This window comes from Triticum dicoccoides, chromosome 7A, assembly GCF_002162155.2.
Source record: "Triticum dicoccoides isolate Atlit2015 ecotype Zavitan chromosome 7A, WEW_v2.0, whole genome shotgun sequence".
NCBI lineage: Eukaryota > Viridiplantae > Streptophyta > Magnoliopsida > Poales > Poaceae > Triticum > Triticum dicoccoides.
In genome coordinates, this window is record NC_041392.1 from 512,977,798 (window position 1) to 512,998,693 (window position 20,896).

Sequence of the window (20,896 nt, forward strand, 5' to 3'; positions counted from 1 at the left end):
TATATATAATTGCTATCACGATGAACAAGATGCATAGGATAAAACTTTTGATGAAATTCCAATTTCAATCGTTTGTAGTTCCAAGACTCCATATCATCACATAGCCTATACCATGTCGATGCATCTCCTCTCAAAGATAAAGGGAAGACCTTCTTCTTAACAACATCTCTGGGTACACCTGCAAGCTTAAATAATCCACAAACTTCATCCACATATATTAGATGCTCATCAGGATGTTTTGTTCCATCTCCTAGAAAAGGATTAGCTAGCAGTTTTTCTACCATACCCAAAGGAATTTCAAAGAAAGCATTTTTATTTTCAGTAGGTTCAGTAGGTTGAGGAGAAACTCTTTGCTCTACTGGTCGGGGTGAAGATACCCCGAACAAGCCCCTCAGAGGATTACTTTCCATAGTAACAAGTGACAGTAAATTTCATCACACTATATAAATTTTTCCTTACCAAATTCCACCTACCAAAGGCGCTTCACTCCCCGACAATGGTGCCAGAAAAGAGTCTTGATGACCCACAAGTATAGGGGATCTATCATAGTCCTTTCGATAAGTAAGAGTGTCGAACCCAACGAGGAGCAGAAGGAAATGATAAGCGGTTTCCAGCAAGGTATTCTCTGCAAGTACTGAAATAAGTGGTAACAGATAGTTTTGTGATAAGATAATTTGTAAGGAGCAACAAGTAACAAAAGTAAATTGTGATGCCCCCAATTCAATCAACCACTAATCATACACGCAAACGTGTACGATCAAGATCAGGGACTCACGGGAAAATATCACAACACAACTCTAACAATAAAATAAGTCATACAAGCATCATATTACAAGCCAGGGGCCTCGAGGGCTCGAATACAAGAGCTCGATCATGGACGAGTCAGCAGTAGCAATAATATCTGAGTACAGACATAAGTTAAACAAGTTTGCCTTAAGAAGGCTGGCACAAACTGGGATACAGATCGAAAGAGGCGCAGGCCTCCTGCCTGGGATCCTCCTAAACTACTCCTGGTCGTCGTCAGCGGGCTGCACGTAGTTGTAGGCACCTCCCGAGTAGTAGTAGTCGTCATCGACAGTGGCGTCTGGCTCCTGGACTCCATCGACTGGTCGCATCAATCGGGTATAGAAAAGGGGGAAAGAGGGAGCAAAGCAACCGTGAGTACTCATCCAAAGTACTCACAAGCAAGGAGCTACACTACATATGTATGCATTGGTATCAAATGGAATAAGGGTATCATATGTGGACTAAACTGCAGAATGCCAGAATAAGAGGGGGATGGCTAGTCCTATTGAAGACTACGCTTCTGGCCACCTCCATCTTGCAGCAGAAGAAGAGAGTAGATGGTAAGTTCACCAAGTAGCATCGTGTATCATAATCCTAACCAATGATCCTCCCCTCGTCGCCCCGTGAGAGAGCGATCACCGATTGTATCTGGCACTTGGAAGGGTGTGTTTTATTAAGTATCCGGTTCTAGTTGTCATAAGGTCAAGGTACAACTCCAAGTCGTCCTGTTACCGAAGATCACGACTATTCGAATAGATTAACTTCCCTGCAGGGGTGCACCACATTTCCCAACACGCTCGATCCCCTTTGTCCGGACACACTTTTCTAGGTCATGCCCGGCGTCGGAAGATCAACACGTCGCAGCCCTACCTAGGCACAACAGAGAGGTTAGCACGCTGGTCTAAATCCTATGGCGTAGGGGTCTGGGCCCGTTGCCCATTGCACACCTGCATGTTGCGTACGCGGCCGGAAGCAGAACTAGCCCCCTTAATACAAGAGCAGGCTTACGGTCCAATCCGGCACGCACCGCTCAGTCGCTGACGTCACGAAGGCTTCGGCTGATACCACGACGTCGAGTGCCCATAACTATCCCTGCGTAGATGGTTAGTGCGTATAGGCCAGTGGCCAGACTCAGATCAAATACCAAGATCTCGTTAAACGTGTTATCTTGAAATAACCACGAATGCAGACCAGGGCCAGGCCCACCTCTCTCCTAGGTGGTCTCAACCTGCCCTGACGCTTCGCCACAAAGTTCCACACAGAGGGCTGTCAGGAAAGTATGTCCTTCTAGCCCCCAATTCATGAATCAACCACGGGTACTCCTCGAGCCGACCCGTCTTTTGTCACCACAAGTATCATATATTATGTATAAGTATATACCTGTGACCACCTCCCGAGTGATCATGACCCGATAGTATAGCATGGCAGACGGACAAGAATGTAGGGCCACTGATGGTAAACTAGCATCCTATACTAAGCATTTAGGATTGCAGGTAAGGTATCAACAGTTGTAGCAACAATGACAGGATATGCATCAGAATATGATTAACGGAAAGCAATAACATGCTACACTACTCTAATGCAAGCAGTAGAGAGAAGAGTAGGTGATATCTGGTGATCAAAGGGAGGGGGCTTGCCTGGTTGCTCTGGCAAGGGAGAGGGGTCGTCAACACCGTAGTCGTACTGGGTAGCAGCGGCGTCGGTCTCGGTGTCTAGCGAGAGAAGAGGGGGAGGGAACAATAAATATAATGCAAACAAATGCATGACGATGCATGACATGACAATGCGTGAAGCTAGGTGTGCCCTAACGCGGTATGAGGTGGTACCGGTGAAGGGGGGAAACATCCGGGAAAATATGCCCGGTGTTTCGCGTTTTCGGACAGATGAACCGGAGGGGGAAAGTCGCGTGTTCGCTATGCTAGGGATGTGTGGCGGACGAATGGGCTGCATACCCGGATTCGTCTCGTTGTTCTGAGCAACTTTCATGTACAAAGTTTTTTCATCCGAGCTACGGTTTATTTTTATTAATTTTAAAAGAATTAAATCATTTTTAGGATTTATTTAATTATTTTAATTCAACATTATCCAGAATAGTGTTTGCTGATGTCAGCAGGACATCAGCAGTTGACCTGGTCAACCTGACAGGTGGGTCCCACCTGTCAGTGACACATTTAGTTATCCATTTTAATTAACCTAATCAGGATTAATTAGGGGGGGTGGGCCCCACTGTCATTGACTAATTAAGTAATTAACTAAGAGTCTAATTAGTTTAGTTGATTGATTAGTTTAATTAATCAAAATTAATTAAGTTAATTAAACCTTTAATTAATTAATTAATTAATATTTTTATTTACTTTTATTTATTATTATTGATTCTCTTTTTTTTAATTGTTCTGGGGGCAGGGCCCCACTTGTCATTGGCCCTAGGGGGCCATAATGGGCACAGGGCGATGTAGTTAATGGGGCGGGCGCCCGAACGAGGGGCGAACTGGGCTGCGGCAGGGGCACGGGCGCCAGAGCGTGTCGGCGGCCAGGGAGGGGCTCGCTGGAGGCAGCAGCAGGTGCGCTGCGGCCTCGCGCGAGGCGGCAGAGGCGAGGTGGTGGCCGGAGCGCGGCCACAACAAGCAAGGCGGCCGCGCGGGAGGGCAGGGGCGCGTGCGGGGTGGAGCGGCATCGACAGGCGCTGTGGCTACGGCTGGATGGCGCGGGCGCGCATGCGGGGGCGCATGGGAGCGTGCGTTTGCGTGTTGGGTTGATCAGGGGTGAAGGGAGCCGGCGCAAGAAGCAGGCGCGGGCGAAGCGGTGAGGTAGGCGGCAGCAGGTGGCCGTGATGGAAGTGGGAGGCGGCGAGCGGGCGTGAGCGGTTGGCGTGCGCGCGCGAGACGGCGTGGGCGCGTGCGTGCGACGGACATGGCCGGGGCGATGCGGCGCGTGGCCAAGGCGTGGGCAGTAGAGAGCAGAGCGGGGGAACGCGGGCGCGGGATGGGCGCGGTCGCCGCGCGTTGAGCGCGAGCGCGCGCGCAGAGGGGGAGTGGGGTGAGCAGCGACAGGGGGACGCGCGGACGGAGCGACAGGGGCTCGGCCCCTGGCATGATGAGGGCAGCCAAGGCCACAGAGCAGGGCAGCGCACGAGCGGGGATGGGTGAGGCGGAGCGGTGGTAGGGGTTTAGGCAGCGGTGCTTGGGGTGGAGGTCAGGGACGACGACGAAGAACAACGCAGGCCGACGAGGTCGTCCTCCAGCGGGGTGGCGATGCGGCGAAGAGGAGGCAGGCCGGTGGGGAAGCTCCGGGCGCCGGTGTCGGGGGTGGAGGGGCGAGGGGATCGGGTTCTCCTCCCGATCCAGATCCAATCGAGGGGGAGTGGGGGAGCGAGTGGGGCGACGGGGGTGTATGGTTAGGGTTTCAGGGGGTTATGGAGAGGGAGTGGGCCGACCGGTTGGGCTGGTGGAGGCCAGCTGGGCCACTTGGCCCAGCGGGGGGGGGGGCTTTTCTCTTTTCCTTTTTTTATTTGTCTTCTACTTTTGTATTCTCTTTTCTTTTATTTTTTTTATTTCATTTTTAAAATACTTAGGCACTTTATACAAATGTGTTTATTACACCATAATTACATATGCAATTTATGGCACCGCCCGAACATTTTTGTTTTAACTTTTGAAAACTTTTATTATTTAACTGTATTTTAAATTTGAATTTGACTCGGATTTTAACTAACGGTAGATTAGCAACAGTAACCGTGGTGACGTGGCACCATTAGCGTGGAATTATTGTAGCTTGATTACCCAGGCGTTACATAAATAAATTGCAGCAAAGTGGCCCAATCCTTTTTTAGCAAAGGACAAGCCTGAACAAACTCTTATATGATGTAAAGCGCTCCCGAGGACACATGGGAATATTGTCAAGCTAGTTTTCATCACGCTCATATGATTCGCGTTCGATACTTTGATAATTTGGTATGTGGGTGGACCGGTGCTTGGGTGCTGCCCTTACTTGGACAAGCATCCCACTTATGATTAACCTCTATTGCAATCATCCGCAAATACAACAAAAGTATTAAGGTAAACCTAACCATAGCATGAAACATATGGATCCAAATCAGCCCCTTACGAAGCAATGCATAAACTAGGGTTTAAGCTTCTGTCACTCTAGCAACCCATCATCTACTTATTACTTCCCAATGCCTTCCTCTAGGCCCAAACAATGGTGAAGTGTCATGTAGTCGACGTTCACATAACACCACTAGAGGAGAGACAACATACATCTCATCAAAATATCGAACGAATACCAAATTCACATGACTACTAATAGCAAGACTTCTCCCATGTCCCCAGGAACAAAAGTAACTACTCACAGAGCATAAACATGTTCATAATCAGAGGGGTATTAATATGCATATAGGATCTGAACATATGATCTTCCACTAATTAAACCAACTAGCATCAACTACAAGGAGTAATTAACACTACTAGCAACCTACTAGCACCAATCCTGGACTTGAGGACAAGAATTGGATACAAGAGATGAACTAGGGTTTTGAGATGAGATGGTGCTGATGAAGATGTTGATGGAGATTGCCCTCTCCCGATGAGAGGAGCGTTGGTGATGGCGATGGGGATGATTTCCCCCTCCGGGAGGGAAGTTTCCCCAGCAGAACAGCCCCGCCAGAACCCTAGATTGGCTCCGGCAAGGTTCCACCTCGTGGCGGCGGAGTTTCGTCTGAGAAGATGGCTTATGATTATTTTCCCATCGAAAGAGTCCATATAGTAGAAGATGGTCACCGGAGGGCCACCAGGGGGGCCATCACCAACCCAAGGCCCACACGCTTCCGAAGAACAAAGTGAAGGCTCTCAACCTCCAGAACAAGACCAAGGGCAAGGTCGGTCTCAAGATGGTGTTGAAACTTCAAGTGATGCCCAAGGTCAAGTTCTCTCCTCCGAGCAAGTTCAAGATCAAGAGCTTCCTCGAGATCAAGAACAAGTTCAAGACGGTGCTCAAGATGATCAAGTGACCGCTCCTCGACTCACCCCTGAGGAGCAATTGGAGCGTCGTGCCGCCAAGATTTCTTCCAAGCTCTCCTCCAAGGGTCATCTCATGAAGGATGTGCTTGGAAGCATTCAAAAGGGGGTAAGCACTCATAGACAATTGGAAAACTATTGTGAACATCACGCGTTTGTCTCTTGTATTGAACCCCAAAAGGTATATGAGGCGCTCAAAGATCCGGATTGGCTTAATGCCATGCATGAAGAACTCAACAACTTCGAGTACAACAAGGTGTGGAGATTGGTGCCAAGGACATCGGGGAACCATAATGTCATTGGAACCAAGTGGATATTTAAGAACAAGCAAGATGCTCATGGGACCATCGTTCACAACAAGGCAAGATTGGTGGCACAAGGCTACTCCCAAGTCGAGGGTATCGACTACGGTGAAACCTTTGCTCCTGTTACTCGCCTTGAATCCATTCGTTTGTTGATTGCTTATGCTTCTCATCACAACTTTAAATTGCAACAAATGGATGTTAAAAGTGCTTTCTTAATGGTCCTATTAATGAGTTGGTATACGTTAAGCAACCCCCCTGGTTCGAGGATCCCTACTTTTCCGATCATGTGTATCAGCTCGATAAGGCACTCTATGGCCTTAAACAAGCCCCACGTGCGTGGTATGACCACCTTACCGAGTTGTTACAAGACCGTGGATTTGAAGTTGGGCTAATAACCCCACTCTTTTTACTAAGAAGGTCAAAGGGGAGTTGTTTGTGTGCCAACTATATGTTGATGATATTATCTTTGGTTCCCCTAACAAAGCTTTCAATGAGGAATTTGCCACTCTCATGACCTCTAAGTTCAAGATGTCTTTGATGGGGGAGTTGAAGTTCTTCCTTGGCTTCGAAGTCAAACAAAGAAGAGAAGGAACCTTCATCAACCAAGCCGAATACACTCAAGACATGCTCAAGATATTCAAGCTAAGTGATGTCAAGCCGGCTTCCACTCCCATGCCCACCAAGTGCCAACTTGACATTGATCCCAATGCTAGAGCGGTGGATCAAAAGGTATATCACTCCATGATTGGCTCCTTGCTTTACCATTGTGCATCTAGACCGGATATCATGTTGAGTGTGGGAATTTGTGCACGGTTTCAAGCCGCACCTAAGGAAAGCCACTTTGTGGCGGTCAAGCGAATCTTTCAATATTTGGCTCATACCCCAAACTTTGGCTTATGGTACCCAAGAGGAGCAAACTTCAAGCTTGTAGGATATTCGGAATCCGATTGGGAGGGAGACAAAGTGGATAGGAAGTCCACTTCCGGAGGGTGCCAATTTCTTGGTTGCTCTTTGGTGAGTTGGTCTTCCAAGAAACAAAGTTGTGTGTCTCTCTCGTCCATCGAAGCGGAGTATGTGGCGGCTGGTAGTTGTTGTGCACAACTTATTTGGATGAGGCAAACTTTAAAGGATTACAGTGTCATTTGTGACAAAGTACCTCTTTGGTGTGACAATGAAAGTGCCATCAAGATTTCTCTCAACTCGGTCCAACACTTCAAGACGAAGCATATTGAGATTCGGTATCACTTCATTCAGGATCACATTAGGCGAGGGGAGATCGAGTTCAACTATGTAAACACTCATGATAACCTTGCAGATATCTTCACGAAGCCCTTGGATGAAGCAAGATTTCATGAGTTAAGGCATGAGCTAAATATCATTGATTCGAGCAATGTTGCTTGAACCTTTCACACCCCACCATACTCAACTTGATGTCTAGTTTAGATGTAGGCATGGACATAGGGGGAGTGTTGTTCTATCAATGAACCTTCCCTCCCCCATTATGCATAAAATAATCAAACTCTTTCACTTTAGCCATTTTTGTTGCTACTTGTGCTTCAAAGATGAGTTTTGGTCATGGGCCCAAGGTTAAAATCTTCGTGGCTCCATGCCTCCGGACTCAAACATAGGTGGCCTTGGCCACCTCCCTCTCTTGGAGAGGTGTGTGTTTCTCGTCCTCTTTGTGTTGGTTTTGCGTGTGTGTTTGCTCTCGTGTTCTAGTTGGCTTCTTTTCTTGAGCTAAGCCGTTTTGGTCAGTCTTTTTGCGGCTGAGCAGTACTACCGCTGGGTGCGCGGTACTACCGCTGATGATCGTCAAGTGGTACAACCGCCCACCCCAGCGGTACTACCGCTACGGGGCAGGGGATGGGGGTTATGTTGGAGCCGGGGGAGTTGCTTTTCTCCATATACCCATTCGCTCCACTCGCTCGTCTTCCTCGTCGCTCCAGCAACATCTCGCCGCAGGAGGGCTTTGGCCGGCCGTCGTGTTCGTGCCGTCCCTCTCCAGTTCCTCCGGTGGAGTCGATCCCCACTGCGTCCTCTTGACATGGATGCCGGTATTGCCCCCGTTCCCATTCTCTCTTTGCCTAGATCTCACATCTAGTTGTTAGGGGCAATATGCATTGCTTTTCTCAATTTTTGGCTAAGTCGAGGCTTGAGTAGGATGGAGATGGCATCTAGGCCTTTTGGATTGATGTTTGGTAGGTTTATTTTTGAATTTGGCATCCCCAGTAGTGCCGGATCTGTCCATGGCAGTAGGGAACCGCCGTTCCCCGTCTAGAGCGGTACTACCGCTCATCTTGCACGGTACTACCGCTCGAGTGGTACTGCCGCGGTTGTGTCGTGGTACTACCGCTGGATGCCCAATTCCATCATTTCCTACCACTTTTTGATCCATGTTGTCTTGTTTGGAGGCTTATGATCTTTCTTTCGTGTTGTTTCTTCTGCTCGTGTGTTTGGTTCCAGGTGATGAACATCCTGAGCAGCAAGTCTGCCGTGTCAACCCCGGACGTGCAACGTCCAAGCGCTACCACACCTCTGAGACAACAGCGGCCTCATCAAGTGTTCTGCCTCAAATGAAGAAGATGAGTGTGTCCAAGCCCAAGCCAAGGGCCAAGTCTGTGACAGAGATGTCTGCCAAGGAATTCTGGGAGAAGCGTCGGCGCAACCCCTATGAGGTCGATCAAGATCCTGCCTTGGTCAACCGCCCGTTCTGGAACCGTTTTTAGTATGCCATCTACTTTGATGTGATCAAAGCCAAGAAGAATCTTTTTGTTGATGTTCGCTCCATCATTGATGTTACCTTTATGGAGAAGGATCCTGACTACTTTGGGGAGGCTCTTCAGATGTGCTCTCAGTTGAACATCCTCAGGATCATGCAGTTCAACAAGATTTTGATGCAGATTTGGTGGCTCAGTTTTATGCCACCGTCCATCTTGGAACAGATGAGGACATGACTCTGACTTGGATGACAAATGGTAGGCTGCTTACTGTCAAGTGGAAGGCTTTCATGGAGCTTCTTGAAGTTGAGGATCAAGGTCTTGAGAACCCAGTTGGCTTTCGCCCTCACCGCAATGCAACTTCCACTCACAAGCAATCTCTTTGGCCATATTGTACCTTGAAGATTAACCTAGTGACTCAGAAGGATACCTATGAGCTGCCAGCATTTCTGGATATTCTCCATCGCATCTTCAGGGAGACCCTCTTCCCTCGCATTGGCAACTTGGATATGGTACACTCTTATCTTGTGGACATGCTTCTTTTCTGTCAACATGAGAAGGAATAAAACACTGGAGACTCTTTGGATATCTCATGTCATGTGGTCTGAGTTGGTTTCCGCCATCTCTAAGCGCAAGTGCCCTATCTATGGACTATTTATCATGTTGCTCATTGAGAAGGCCGGGGAGCGTGTGTATCCTAAGGTGGTACTGGAGACTAGGGATCTAGTTTCTCATGAGATCAAGCGCCTGAGGAAAAAGGAGAACTAGGGCACCGCAGCTCCAAGTTCTGGCGTTCCGCCTGGAGCTACTGACATGGAGACCGAGGCTGATGCTAATGATGACGATGACTATGAGCCATCTGGAGGAGAGCCCTCTTGGGCAAAGAAGCTCAAGCGCAAGATGAAGAAACTCTTCTGCATGGAGTCTCACGGTCAGTACATGATTCATGTGGCTGAGAAGCAGGCTAGGAGTCGTCACAAGGAGCTCATGCGTTAGTTGGGTGCGACCGTTGCCAGCGGTTCTGAGGGCAAGATCACTGATGATGAGGAGTGGATTCAGCAACACTGTCCGTGGACCGATTCAGACACCAAGCAGTTTCCGACTGAGGATGGCAGTGCAGACGATCCTGCCAGGATGTGATGATTGAGCCCCTCAGTTTGCTATCAACTGGAGCCTTAGCAGCGCTCTTTGCCTTTTTGGTGTCTCGATGCCAAAGGGGGAGAGAGCTTAGGGATTTGTCGTTGTCAAGTTGCGAGCGTGTGTTTGTGTGGCGTGTTTGCCTTGCCTGTGTTTCTCGCAAACTCTTTTCTTATGTTGAACCTTGCTTGCGTTGGTTTGGTTGTGCTCGTGAGACTTATCTATCATATGGTGTAAGACATATGCACTCTATCGTATCTTATTGAGCTTATGTTATCTTGTGCTAGTTATGTTATGCTCATATTACTATCTTGCTTATTGTTAGCCTTATTGTTGCAAGATATGCATTGTCTATAAAATATAGGGGGAGTGTTGATCCTAGTATGTGCGCCGTGCAGTCCAAAGCACTTTTCTAGATAGCACACATCTAGGGGAGCCCGTCTATATTTAAGATATGTGGGGTTTGCTTATGTCCTATATTTTTCCCTTTGTGCAAATCCCGTATTGTCATCAATCCACCGAAAGGGGGAGATTGTAAGGGCATATTTATCCCTAAGGTGTTTTGGTGATTGATGACAATTATCGGTGTCAAAACCGGCATATCTCGGGTAGGGGGTCCCGAACTGTGCGTCTAGGCCGGATGGTAACAGGAGACAAGGGACACAATGTTTTACCCAGGTTCGGGCCCTCTTGATGGAGGTAAAACCCTACGTCCTGCTTGATTAATATTGATGATATGGGTAGTACAAGAGTAGATCTACCACGAGATCAAGGAGGCTAAACCCTAGAAGCTAGCCTATGGTATGATTGTTGTATGATGAAGTTGTCCTACGGACTAAGACTCTCCGGTTTATATAGACACCGGAGAGGGTTAGGGTTACACAAAGTCGGTTACAATGGTAGGAGATCTTGAATATCCGCATCGCCAAGCTTGCCTTCCACGCCAAGGAAAGTCCCATCCGGACACGGGACAGAGTCTTCAATCTTGTATCTTCATAGTCCTGGAGTTCGGCTGAAGGTATAGTCCGGCCACCCGAATACCCCCTAATCCAGGACTCCCTCAGTAGCCCCTGAACCAGGCTTCAATGACGACGAGTCCGGCGCGCAGATTGTCTTCGGCATTGCAAGGCAGGTTCGTCCTCCAAATTCTTCATAAAAGTTTTGTAAACACCAAGAGTAGTGTCCGGCTCTGGAAAATAAGTTTCCACGTATTGCCATAGAGAGAATAATATTAGCACAAATCTAATCTGCTGACGTATTCCGCAGCGTGACATCACACTACGGCCAAGCCTTTGTTCGAATCGTTTTTGCTTTTCCACCTCAGCATGTTTTGCGAGGCGGTTTCCTTGGCACGTCTTGTCAAAGCAGAGATCGTGTCCCCTTTATTTACGGGATTCTCATCAATACGGACGTGGGTAACCCAATCGTGCCCGTTAGCATGTTTTCTCGATTAAAGGCGAGTCCCAAACAGTTACGGGGAGGGCTCCTGGTATTCAACCTCTTATAAAGAGACCAAGGCCTTACTCCTTTTCTCCAATCTCAAAACAAGTTCGCCTGTCGCCTCGAGTTCCAACACCCTAGGCTCCAGATTCCAGGCGCTTCGGACCTTTCGACAATGTCCGGTTCCGACCTTCAAGGCCGGTGGATGCCCTCCTCCGTCACGGAGGTGGACGTGCTAAGGTTGAGGGAGGCTAAGTTTTTGACCGCCAAAATTTCGCATAGGTTGCCTGCTCAAAGGCAGGCTATTCCCAGTCCCCAGCCTGGTGAGAGCGTAGTGTTCATGTCTCACTTCCTTCGGGGTTTAGGCTTCCCGATGGATCCCTTCGTGAGGGGGCTGATGTTCTATTATGGGCTGGAATTTCATGACCTAGCTCCGGAGTCCATCCTCCACATTTCCTCATTCATCGTTGTGTGCGAAGCGTTCCTCCGTGTTACTCCTCACTTCGGATTATGGCTCAAGACTTTTGGAGTGGAGCCGAAGATGATCGAGGGACGACACGCAGAGTGCGGAGGTGCTGTCATAAGAAAGAATGCCGATGCTCCATGGCCCGAGGGCTCCTTTTAAGAGGAGCTCGACTTGTGGCAACGAGAGTGGTTCTATATCACCGCTCCCTGGAGCGCCAAGTGGGTGGCGCCTCCTGCCTTCTGCTCGGGTCCCCCACCACGGCTAGCGTCATGGGTCAACAAAGGATTAGATTGGGGGTTATCCAAAGACGCGCCCCTGTTGCATGGCTGCATTAGGGATCTCTTAGAAAGAGACCTCAACCTGGTCAAGGTGACGCAGGTCATGCTGATTCGCCGAACATTGCCCGGCAAACATCGCTCCCTTCGTCTGTGGGAGTTTAATCCGGAGGGACCACGAGCTCTTCAGCATTTTATGGGCGCAACGCCCGTGGAGATGTATAAAATGTTCTTCGGATCACAAGCAATGTGTCCGGATTTGACCGAGGACACAGGTTTAAGCCGCAATCGCCCGGATACTCAAGTAAGTAACCTTGTGCCCGGACTCGCTATCCGTAAAATTGTCATAAACTCGCCCCTAAAAGGGTTGTCCTTTTAAACAGGGGTGGGTAGCGAAGGCGAAGCTGATCAGGTGTCCGGCTCCCCTTCTTGAGACCAGGCCGGATCCCGTGCTAGTCAGGATTTTGAAGATCGTGCCTTTGGAGGGAAGTGAGGGGGAGGACAAGGAAACTATGGCCTCCTCGAAGGAGGCTGCTCCGAAGGGAGGAACCGACAATTCCTCTCCTAGGGGGAAGAAGAGGGCCGCCTCTGTCGACCCGGAGACCATGGCCTCAAAGCGGGGGAAGAAGTCCTCGTCAGAGTGTCCGGCGCCGGGGAGATCCTCGGCCGAACTACGCCCCCAAAGGGATCAGCCCTCCAGCGAGCCGTAAGTAGAGAAAGATTTTCCTTTAGAGGGATGAGAGAAATCCTTACTTTTTATCTGAGAAGATTAACCGAGATTTTACCTTGCAGCTCGGACCTCAGCCCTTCTCAACAGAGCTCGTCTTCGGGGGATCTTCTTCCAGAGATGATGGAGAGTGGAACGCCTCCCCCTGCCGTACCGCCTAGCGAGGCGGGTGACCCTGAGGTGTCATCGCGGAGGGTTTCTCCGAATCCGGCAGGGGTGGAAGGTAGCCATATGCCCCCCAAGGTTCTCCGCGTCCTGCCTTTGATGGAGGTCATAGGACGAGTCCGGCACCATCTGGTGCGCGGTCGGAGGAGCTGATGATTCTGCTGGGGCGAGCTTCTATCTTAGAGGAGCACCGTGCATTGATGGGTACGGTGATTGGAAGGATTTCGTCCACGGAAAGAGGATTGCACGAGGCCGTCAGAAGTTTGCTGACGGGTTTTGAGGTACGTTTAATGATGTACTTTTTTGTCAGTTGCGCATAAACAATATGCACCCTGTGTAGATAGTAGCCCCTGAGACTCTGTGCGTTGTCAAAATTGACGGCGCACAGAGGATCATAATCCCATGTTTGATTTTTCGCCTTTGTATATAGGTGGCGAAGTGTCCGGAATCGAGCCGAACTTATGATTTTGCCGAGATAAAGCGGCAACTTGACGTGGCAGATGCCGACATCGCGCTCGTCAACGAGCGACTTGATGATGCTCAATGTATGCAATTCCTCTGGCGGCATCTGGTAAGAGGAGCTTTTATGCCAGTATCTTACAATGTGTGTGCTTGACACAGATGGTGCGGCCGCCGTGGAGAGTCTCCGGGCGGAACTTGCCCGAGCTAAGGAACAAGCCAGGACAAGTGATGCGGCTGCCGAGAAGGCACTTGAAGAGCTGAGAGCCGAACAGGCTGCTCACTGCCGAAGCAAGAAGGATATGGCCGTGAAGTTAAAAAGCGCTGCTGACCGTTGCAAGGTAATTATGAAGCAATATTTTGATGAATTGTAGTAGCCTTTTATACTTGTGCCTGCAAGTATGTGCAACACCTCCTGTGCGGCCGTTTTAAGATGTACATACAAAATCTGAAAGATGGCAGTCGTTGGCTTCAGCCCCCACGCACATAGTGCGGGGGTGCTCGCAGAAGGCACATTTTCACACTTAATCCAACGTCTTGGTCCTACAAAGGAGGTGATAGCGCAGCGAGCTAGGCAACCGGACTATAATGCTTTAACACTTTCACTTAGCCATAGGAGCTTGACAATGGGACTATTTAGGTAGCCCCTGGTGGCGACTACGCTCACCCGAATTCGGGGCGCGTATGTGCCTGGCCGGGAAACGGCCCTTCGTTAATGCAGGGGAATCCTATAGATTCCGGAGAGTCATCGAGTGGTTGACCAGTCTCATGCCATATCATGACAGTCGGTTTTCGGCTTTCTCTACTGAGGTGCTCGCCTGGCCGAACCAGGGCACAATCGCAGTAGTTCTCCTGGTGCCGCCTTAGCCGATAGAGTTGAACGTAAGGCGGCCGAACACAGGAGCCGGGCAACCCAACATTTGACCAAAATCATGACTCAGAGCTGATGCATATAAGGCCAAACTCGTGACGCCGAACACTCCCTAATGTATTCGGTCTTTATGAGAGCGGGCTAAGTAACGCTCTAAGGTATAAGCCCCTAATGTCCAGGTACGCGCAAGAATTCTGACGTGGCCACATGCCAAGATGCCAGCCTCCTCCTTAGTCATAGAACCAGAGGATGTGTATCAACAAGAGACAGTAAAAAAGGTTTACGCAGGGTCTTAATCTGAAAAGAATCCTTGGAACGGGTCCCTACTACACGTCTGCGCCTGTGTCTCCGTTGTGCCGTATCCTGGATGGGCGCAGCACGACGTTCATCTGTAAAAAAGAGAGCAACTAAGTTGAAAAAGGGGCGTGCCGAAAAGTTATATGAAATAAACAAAGTGTAAAGTAAAATATGGAAAATTGAGCTTTATTGTCTCTTATTTTATATGTGTGAAGCCCCTAGTGCAGGGCTATATGGCCACTAAGCCTTTATCAATGATACTTTTGTGCCAGACTCGTCTATCCGTGTCCGTGGTCTTAATGACCTGTTCCGATGTTCTGGCTGGTGAAGCCATTGTATTGTGTGGCTGTTAAAGTGGCCGCACAATCCTCCGCTTGGGGGAGGCGCCCTTATTGCTTCCCCGTTAAGGAGATGATGCTGCGTGGACCGGGCATCTTAAGCGTAAGAGATGCATAATGCGGTATTGCGTTAAAGCGGGCGAAAGCTTCACGTCCCAGCAGTGCTTGATAGTGACTTGAGAATGGGACGATGTGGAAAGTCAGCTTTTCGCGACGGAAGTTATCGGCAGAGCCGAAAATAACCTCGAGCCGGAGAAAACCCATGCAATGGGTGTCCGGACCTGGTCTTACTCCTTGAAAGGAGGTTTTTCTGTGGCGAATTCTTTTTGGGTCGATCCCCATGTGGCGGATTGAATCCTGATATATCAGGTTGAGTCCGCTGCCACCGTCCATAAGGACATTTGAAAACTGGAGTCCGCCAATTATTCGATCGAGTACCAGGGCAGTCCAGCCTGGGTTCCTGATACTTCTAGAATAATCCAGATGATCGAAGATGATTGGTTTTGACAACCAGTGGCGGGATTCCTTTGGGATAGACCGTGGGGCGCATACCTTTATGGGCGCCACGCGTTTTGTTATGTGGAGTAAGTTTACTGTTTTTACTTCTTGTGTGAAATTCTTTTGTTTCCCGGTACTCTGCTTTTGGGGTTCGTCCTCGTCTTCGCTTGGTGTGTCGAGCCCCTTGTGTTCGGCGTTGAGTCTGCCGGATTGTTTGAAAACCCAACAATCTCTGTGGGTATGGTTAGCAGGCTTTCCGGGAGTACTGTGTATTTGACATATCCTATCCAGGATTTTGTTTAGGTTGGATAGGTCGTCCCTGTTATCTTGGAGGGGCGGCTTTTTCTGATTCGGTCGTGAGCTTTTGAATCCGGCATTGACTGCCGTGCTCTTCGGACTTTTTTCCTTAGTCCGGCGACGGTCCTTATTGTGTTGCGGTTTTCTGTTTCCATCCCTAGTTTCGGATGTACTTGGGTCGCTGGTGCTGCATCTTGCCAACCAGCTATCCTCTCCTGCGCAAAAGCGGGTCATGATGCTTGTTAGTGCGGCCATTGTTCTTGGCTTTTCTTGGCCGAGGTGTCTGGCGAGCCATTCGTCTCGGACATTATGCCTGAAAGCTGCTAAGGCTTCAGCGTCCGGACAGTCGACTATCTGATTCTTTTTAGTAAGAAATCTATTCCAGAATTGCCAAGCTGACTCTCCGGGCTGTTGAGTTATGTGACTAAGATCGTCTGCATCCGGAGGGCGGACATAGGTCCCTTGAAAATTTGCTCGGAAAGCGTCCTTGAGCTCTTCCCAACTTCCGATTGTGTTTTCAAGAAGGCTTTTAAGCCAATGCCGGGCTGGCCCTTTAAGCTTGAGGGGTAAGTATTTTATGGCGTGGAGGTCATCTCCTCGAGCCATATGTATGTGGAGGATATAATCCTCGATCCAGACTCCAGGGTCTGTTGTTCCATCATATGCCTCTATGTTTACGGGTTTGAATCCCGCTGGAAATTCATAATCTAGGACCTCATCGGTGAAACATAGGGGGTGTGCGGCACCCCTGTATTTGGGGGTGCCGTATTCTAATAATGGCTTTATTGCATTGCTTATGAGAGCTTGCTTTCTTGGCCCATAAATGGACCTGGCTGGGCCATGATGCGGATCCTTAAGTGGGTCGCATACCGGCTTAAGTGCGGCGCTGCTTGCCACTTTAAGCTGGCCCTGGGGTCGTCTATCCGACCGTGTGGCTTTCTTACTTTTTGAATGCAAGGGCTCTAAGGCCTCCTCGTCGAATTCGGGCAGTAGTTTTCTCCTCGGATAGCTTTTAATGCGGTGACTACCGCCGTATTTGTCTGCGGTATTGATTACTTTACTCCATCTGATCCTGAGTGCATCTTCTGCAGTCTTTAGCTTCCGCTTCTGCTTTTTCAGGCTGCGTGCGGTTGCAACGAGCCATTTGTGGAGGTTCTTCTTCTTCGTGGGCTTGTCCGGCGTAGGGTCGTCCGAAATGCTATTTTCACCGGGGAGGAATGTTCGGTTTCTCTATCCGGGTTGTCTTGTTGGGACGGTTGCTCTGAGGCATGCTCGTCGTCTACCGGCTTATCCTGCTCTATGGCTGGGTCTTTATCGAGGCGGGGCTTAGGTCGGCGTTTACGCCGACGCTTTGATTGTTTTTCGAGAGATTGATCCCCCTCCCCGTTTTCCTCGTTGTTGCTTCCTTTAGGGGTATCCACCATGTACACATCGTGAGATGAGGTGGCTGTCCAATGCCCTATAGGCGTTGGTTCTTGGTTGTCTCCTGCATCATCGTCCATACCGTTGATGTCTTCGGAGTCGAAGTCGAGCATGTCGGTTAAGTCATCGACAGTGACTACGAAGTGGGTGGTGGGTGGGTTTTGAATTTCTTCATCGTCCGTATCCCAACCTTGCTGACCATAGTCCGGCCAGGGCTCTCCTAATATAGAGAGAGACTTTACAGAATTCAGGATGTCGCCGAAGGGCGAGTGCTGAAAGATGTCCGCGGCGGTGAACTCCATTATCGGCGCCCAATCGGATTCGATCGGCGGGGGCGCGGGGTTCGGAGAGGAATCCGGTTCTTCGGAGTCACGGGCCATGCGGAGTGCGGGGATGGAGTTCGGCTCGATCGCCCCTGAGATCGCAGCCCCTGAGGCAGCGTCTAACCGCTGATCCTCGATCGGCGCAGTAGGCTCCGAATCAATGGTCGGAACTGGTGCGTGTGCGGCCTCCAAAACGCTGCTCGGCGGCAGAGTTATATCATGCCCATCGAGACAGTGCGGCGCGCTTGGCTGTGGCTCGAATCCGTTGAAGATCAAGTCCCCGCGGATGTCAGCCGTGTAGTTTAGGCTTCTAAACCTGGCCTGATGGCCAAGGGCGTAGCTTTCGATCTGCTCAAGGTGGCCAAGCGAGTTGGCCCGCAGTGCGAAGCCACCGAAGACGAAGATCTGTCCGGGAAAAAAAGTCTCACCCTGGACTGCATCGTTGTTGATGATCGAAGGAGCCATCGGGCCTGAAAGCGACGACACAGAGGAACTCTCAATGAAAGCACCAATGTCGGTGTCAAAACCGGCGGATCTCGGGTAGGGGGTCCCGAACTGTGCGTCTAGGCCGGATGGTAATAGGAGACAAGGGACACAATGTTTTACCCAGGTTTGGGGCCTCTTGATGGAGGTAAAACCCTACGTCCTGCTTGATTAATATTGATGATATGGGTAGTACAAGAGTAGATCTACCACGAGATCAAGGAGGCTAAACCCTAGAAGCTAGCCTATGGTATGATTGTTGTATGATGAAGTTGTCCTACGGACTAAGACTCTCCGGTTTATATAGACACCGGAGAGGGTTAGGGTTACACAAAGTCAGTTACAATGGTAGGAGATCGTGAATATCCGCATCACCAAGCTTGCCTTCCACGCCAAGGAAAGTCCCATCCGGACACGGGACAGAGTCTTCAATCTTGTATCTTCATAGTCCTGGAGTTCGGCTGAAGGTATAGTCCAGCTACCCGAACACCCCTAATTCAGGACTCCCTCAACAATGCTTTTGCGGACTAATTGTGTGCTTTGAGCGTTTCATAGATTCATCCTTTGGCACGAGACGATTCTTTCCCCTCGGAGTTTTAATCAAGACGGTGTAGCTTTTTCGTTTCTATTTTGGTGGACTTGTTTCGTAGGAGTCACCGTACTATCAAGAGGGGGTCCGCTTTGGTAAGGCTAGGGTGGAATCAACACGTACACTTCCTTTTCACACCCTCTGAGCCTTCCCTCTTCGATGGAGGTTTCATTCCCTATTTTATGAGTATGATTTGGTCCCAGCGGTAGTACCGCCTGTGAGTCCCCAGCCGTAGTACCACTGTGGTACCGGGCTCCTACCGCGTCAACTCGAGGGGGGTCGCCTCTCGTGTCAGATTGTGCGACACTAAGCAGCGGCCGTAGAAGCGGTAGTACTGCTCAAGAGCGGTAGTACCGCCCTACCACCGCGGCAGTACCGCACTTGGTCTGACTCCTGCTCATACGCCAGCCCTCCCAGACTACACGGCAGTACCGCGAGGGGGAGCGGTAGTACCGCTGATCCCAGCGGTAGTACCATTGCCCCCTGCGGTAGTATTGCCCTTTGCGGGGCTGTTTTGGGGGTAACGGTTGGATTGTTCCCCCCTCTATAAAAGGGGGTCTTCTTCTCCAAAGTTGACTTACCTCTTCCCCCAAAGCTCCATTATTGCTCCAAGATTCCATTTTCGCCCGATCTCTCTCCCTAGCCAATCAAACTTGTTGATTTGCTCGGGATTGGTTGAGATAGCCCCGATCTACACTTCCACTAAGAGAAATTTGATTCCCCCACTAATCCCTAGCGGATCTTGTTACTCTTGGGTGTTTGAGCACCCTAGATGGTTGAGGTCACCACGGAGCCATAGTCCATTGTGGTGAAGCTTCGTGGTGTCGTTGGGAGCCTCCAATTAAGTTGTGGAGATTGCCCAAACCTTGTTTGTAAAGGTTCGGTCGCCGCCTCCAAGGGCACCAATAGTGGAATCACGGCATCTTGCATTGTGTGAGGGCGTGAGGAGAATACAGTGGCCCTAGTGGATTCTTGGGGAGCATTGTGCCTCCACACCGCTCCAATGGATATGTACTTCCCCTCAAAGGGAAGGAACTTCGGTAACACATCCCCATCTTCACTGGCTCCACTCTTGGTTATTTTGTACCTTTACTTGTGCAAGCTTATTGCGTTGCATCTCTTGCTTGCTTGTGTGCTTGTTGTTGTTGCATCATATAGGTTGCTCACCTAGTTGCATATCTAGACAACCTACTTTGATGCAAACTTTAAATTGATAAAGAAAAGGCTAAAAATTGTTAGTTGCCTATTCACCCACCCTCTAGTCAACTAGATCGATCCTTTCACCAGGCCACTGCCGTACTAGCTCAACTCCTAGGCCCATCTACAAATGCACAACTCAAACATGCAAAGATAAATAATGATGGCATTCAAGAGAGTCCATCACGGATAGCTAAGTTGCCTGGTACCTCACTGCTTGTCATATAGTAGGAGAAACTAATCGTATTTCACGTTACTGCGTGTGCTCAGTGGACAATATATATAACATGTAGAGTAAAAAAGAGATGCAACAAGTGTACAACCTCTTTGGCGAAGCCATGTCGATCTCAGCGTGATTGGGTTGGTCGGTGAGGATGATCCAGCTGACTTGGCTGTAGGAGGAGGGGAAGAAGATCTTAGGCTTCTAGAGATGGAACCCGGGGTACTGCTTCGCTGTGATGGAGGGTTTTGTCGTTGGAGCAGCTCCGGTGAGTTGTACGACACCGAGGCTGAAGCAGGACAAGAGAGACAACGTTAACCTGAGTGGAATTCTAATAGCATCTCCAATAGATGATGTAAAATACATAACCACAAAGTGCTAGATGTAAAATACATCAGCCGCTCATCTCTGAACTTAACTGTCGAAACTGAATTTAACTGTCGAAACTGAATTAACTGTCGAAACTGAATTTTGCTGTCGAAACTGAACGCACTAGCTAGTAGCAGAAAAGCAGTAGTAGCAGAAGCATCGCGTGCGAGAGCCGGGGCAGCTCGTCGTGTAGCAGCATCAGCTGAGGATACCCTGAGCCGCCAGCCACAACCGGCCGAACAGTCGCCCCCCTCCACCCGCGGCCGGTGGTGCGCCGCCCCGCCTGCCCCGAAACCACTCCCCACCGCTGTCCGCCGCCGCCCCGACCATCCCTCTAGCCCCCCTGCCGAGCTTTTTCTCCGGCGATTTCCACGCCACCGGCCCACCACCGCCGGCGACCACCGTCCCCACCCTCAACCCTAAGATAGATAGTGGGGTACCTCTCCGTCGAGCCCCCCTCCCCACTGCGGCTGGTTCTTTCTTAACTCTGGCGAGCCCCCTCC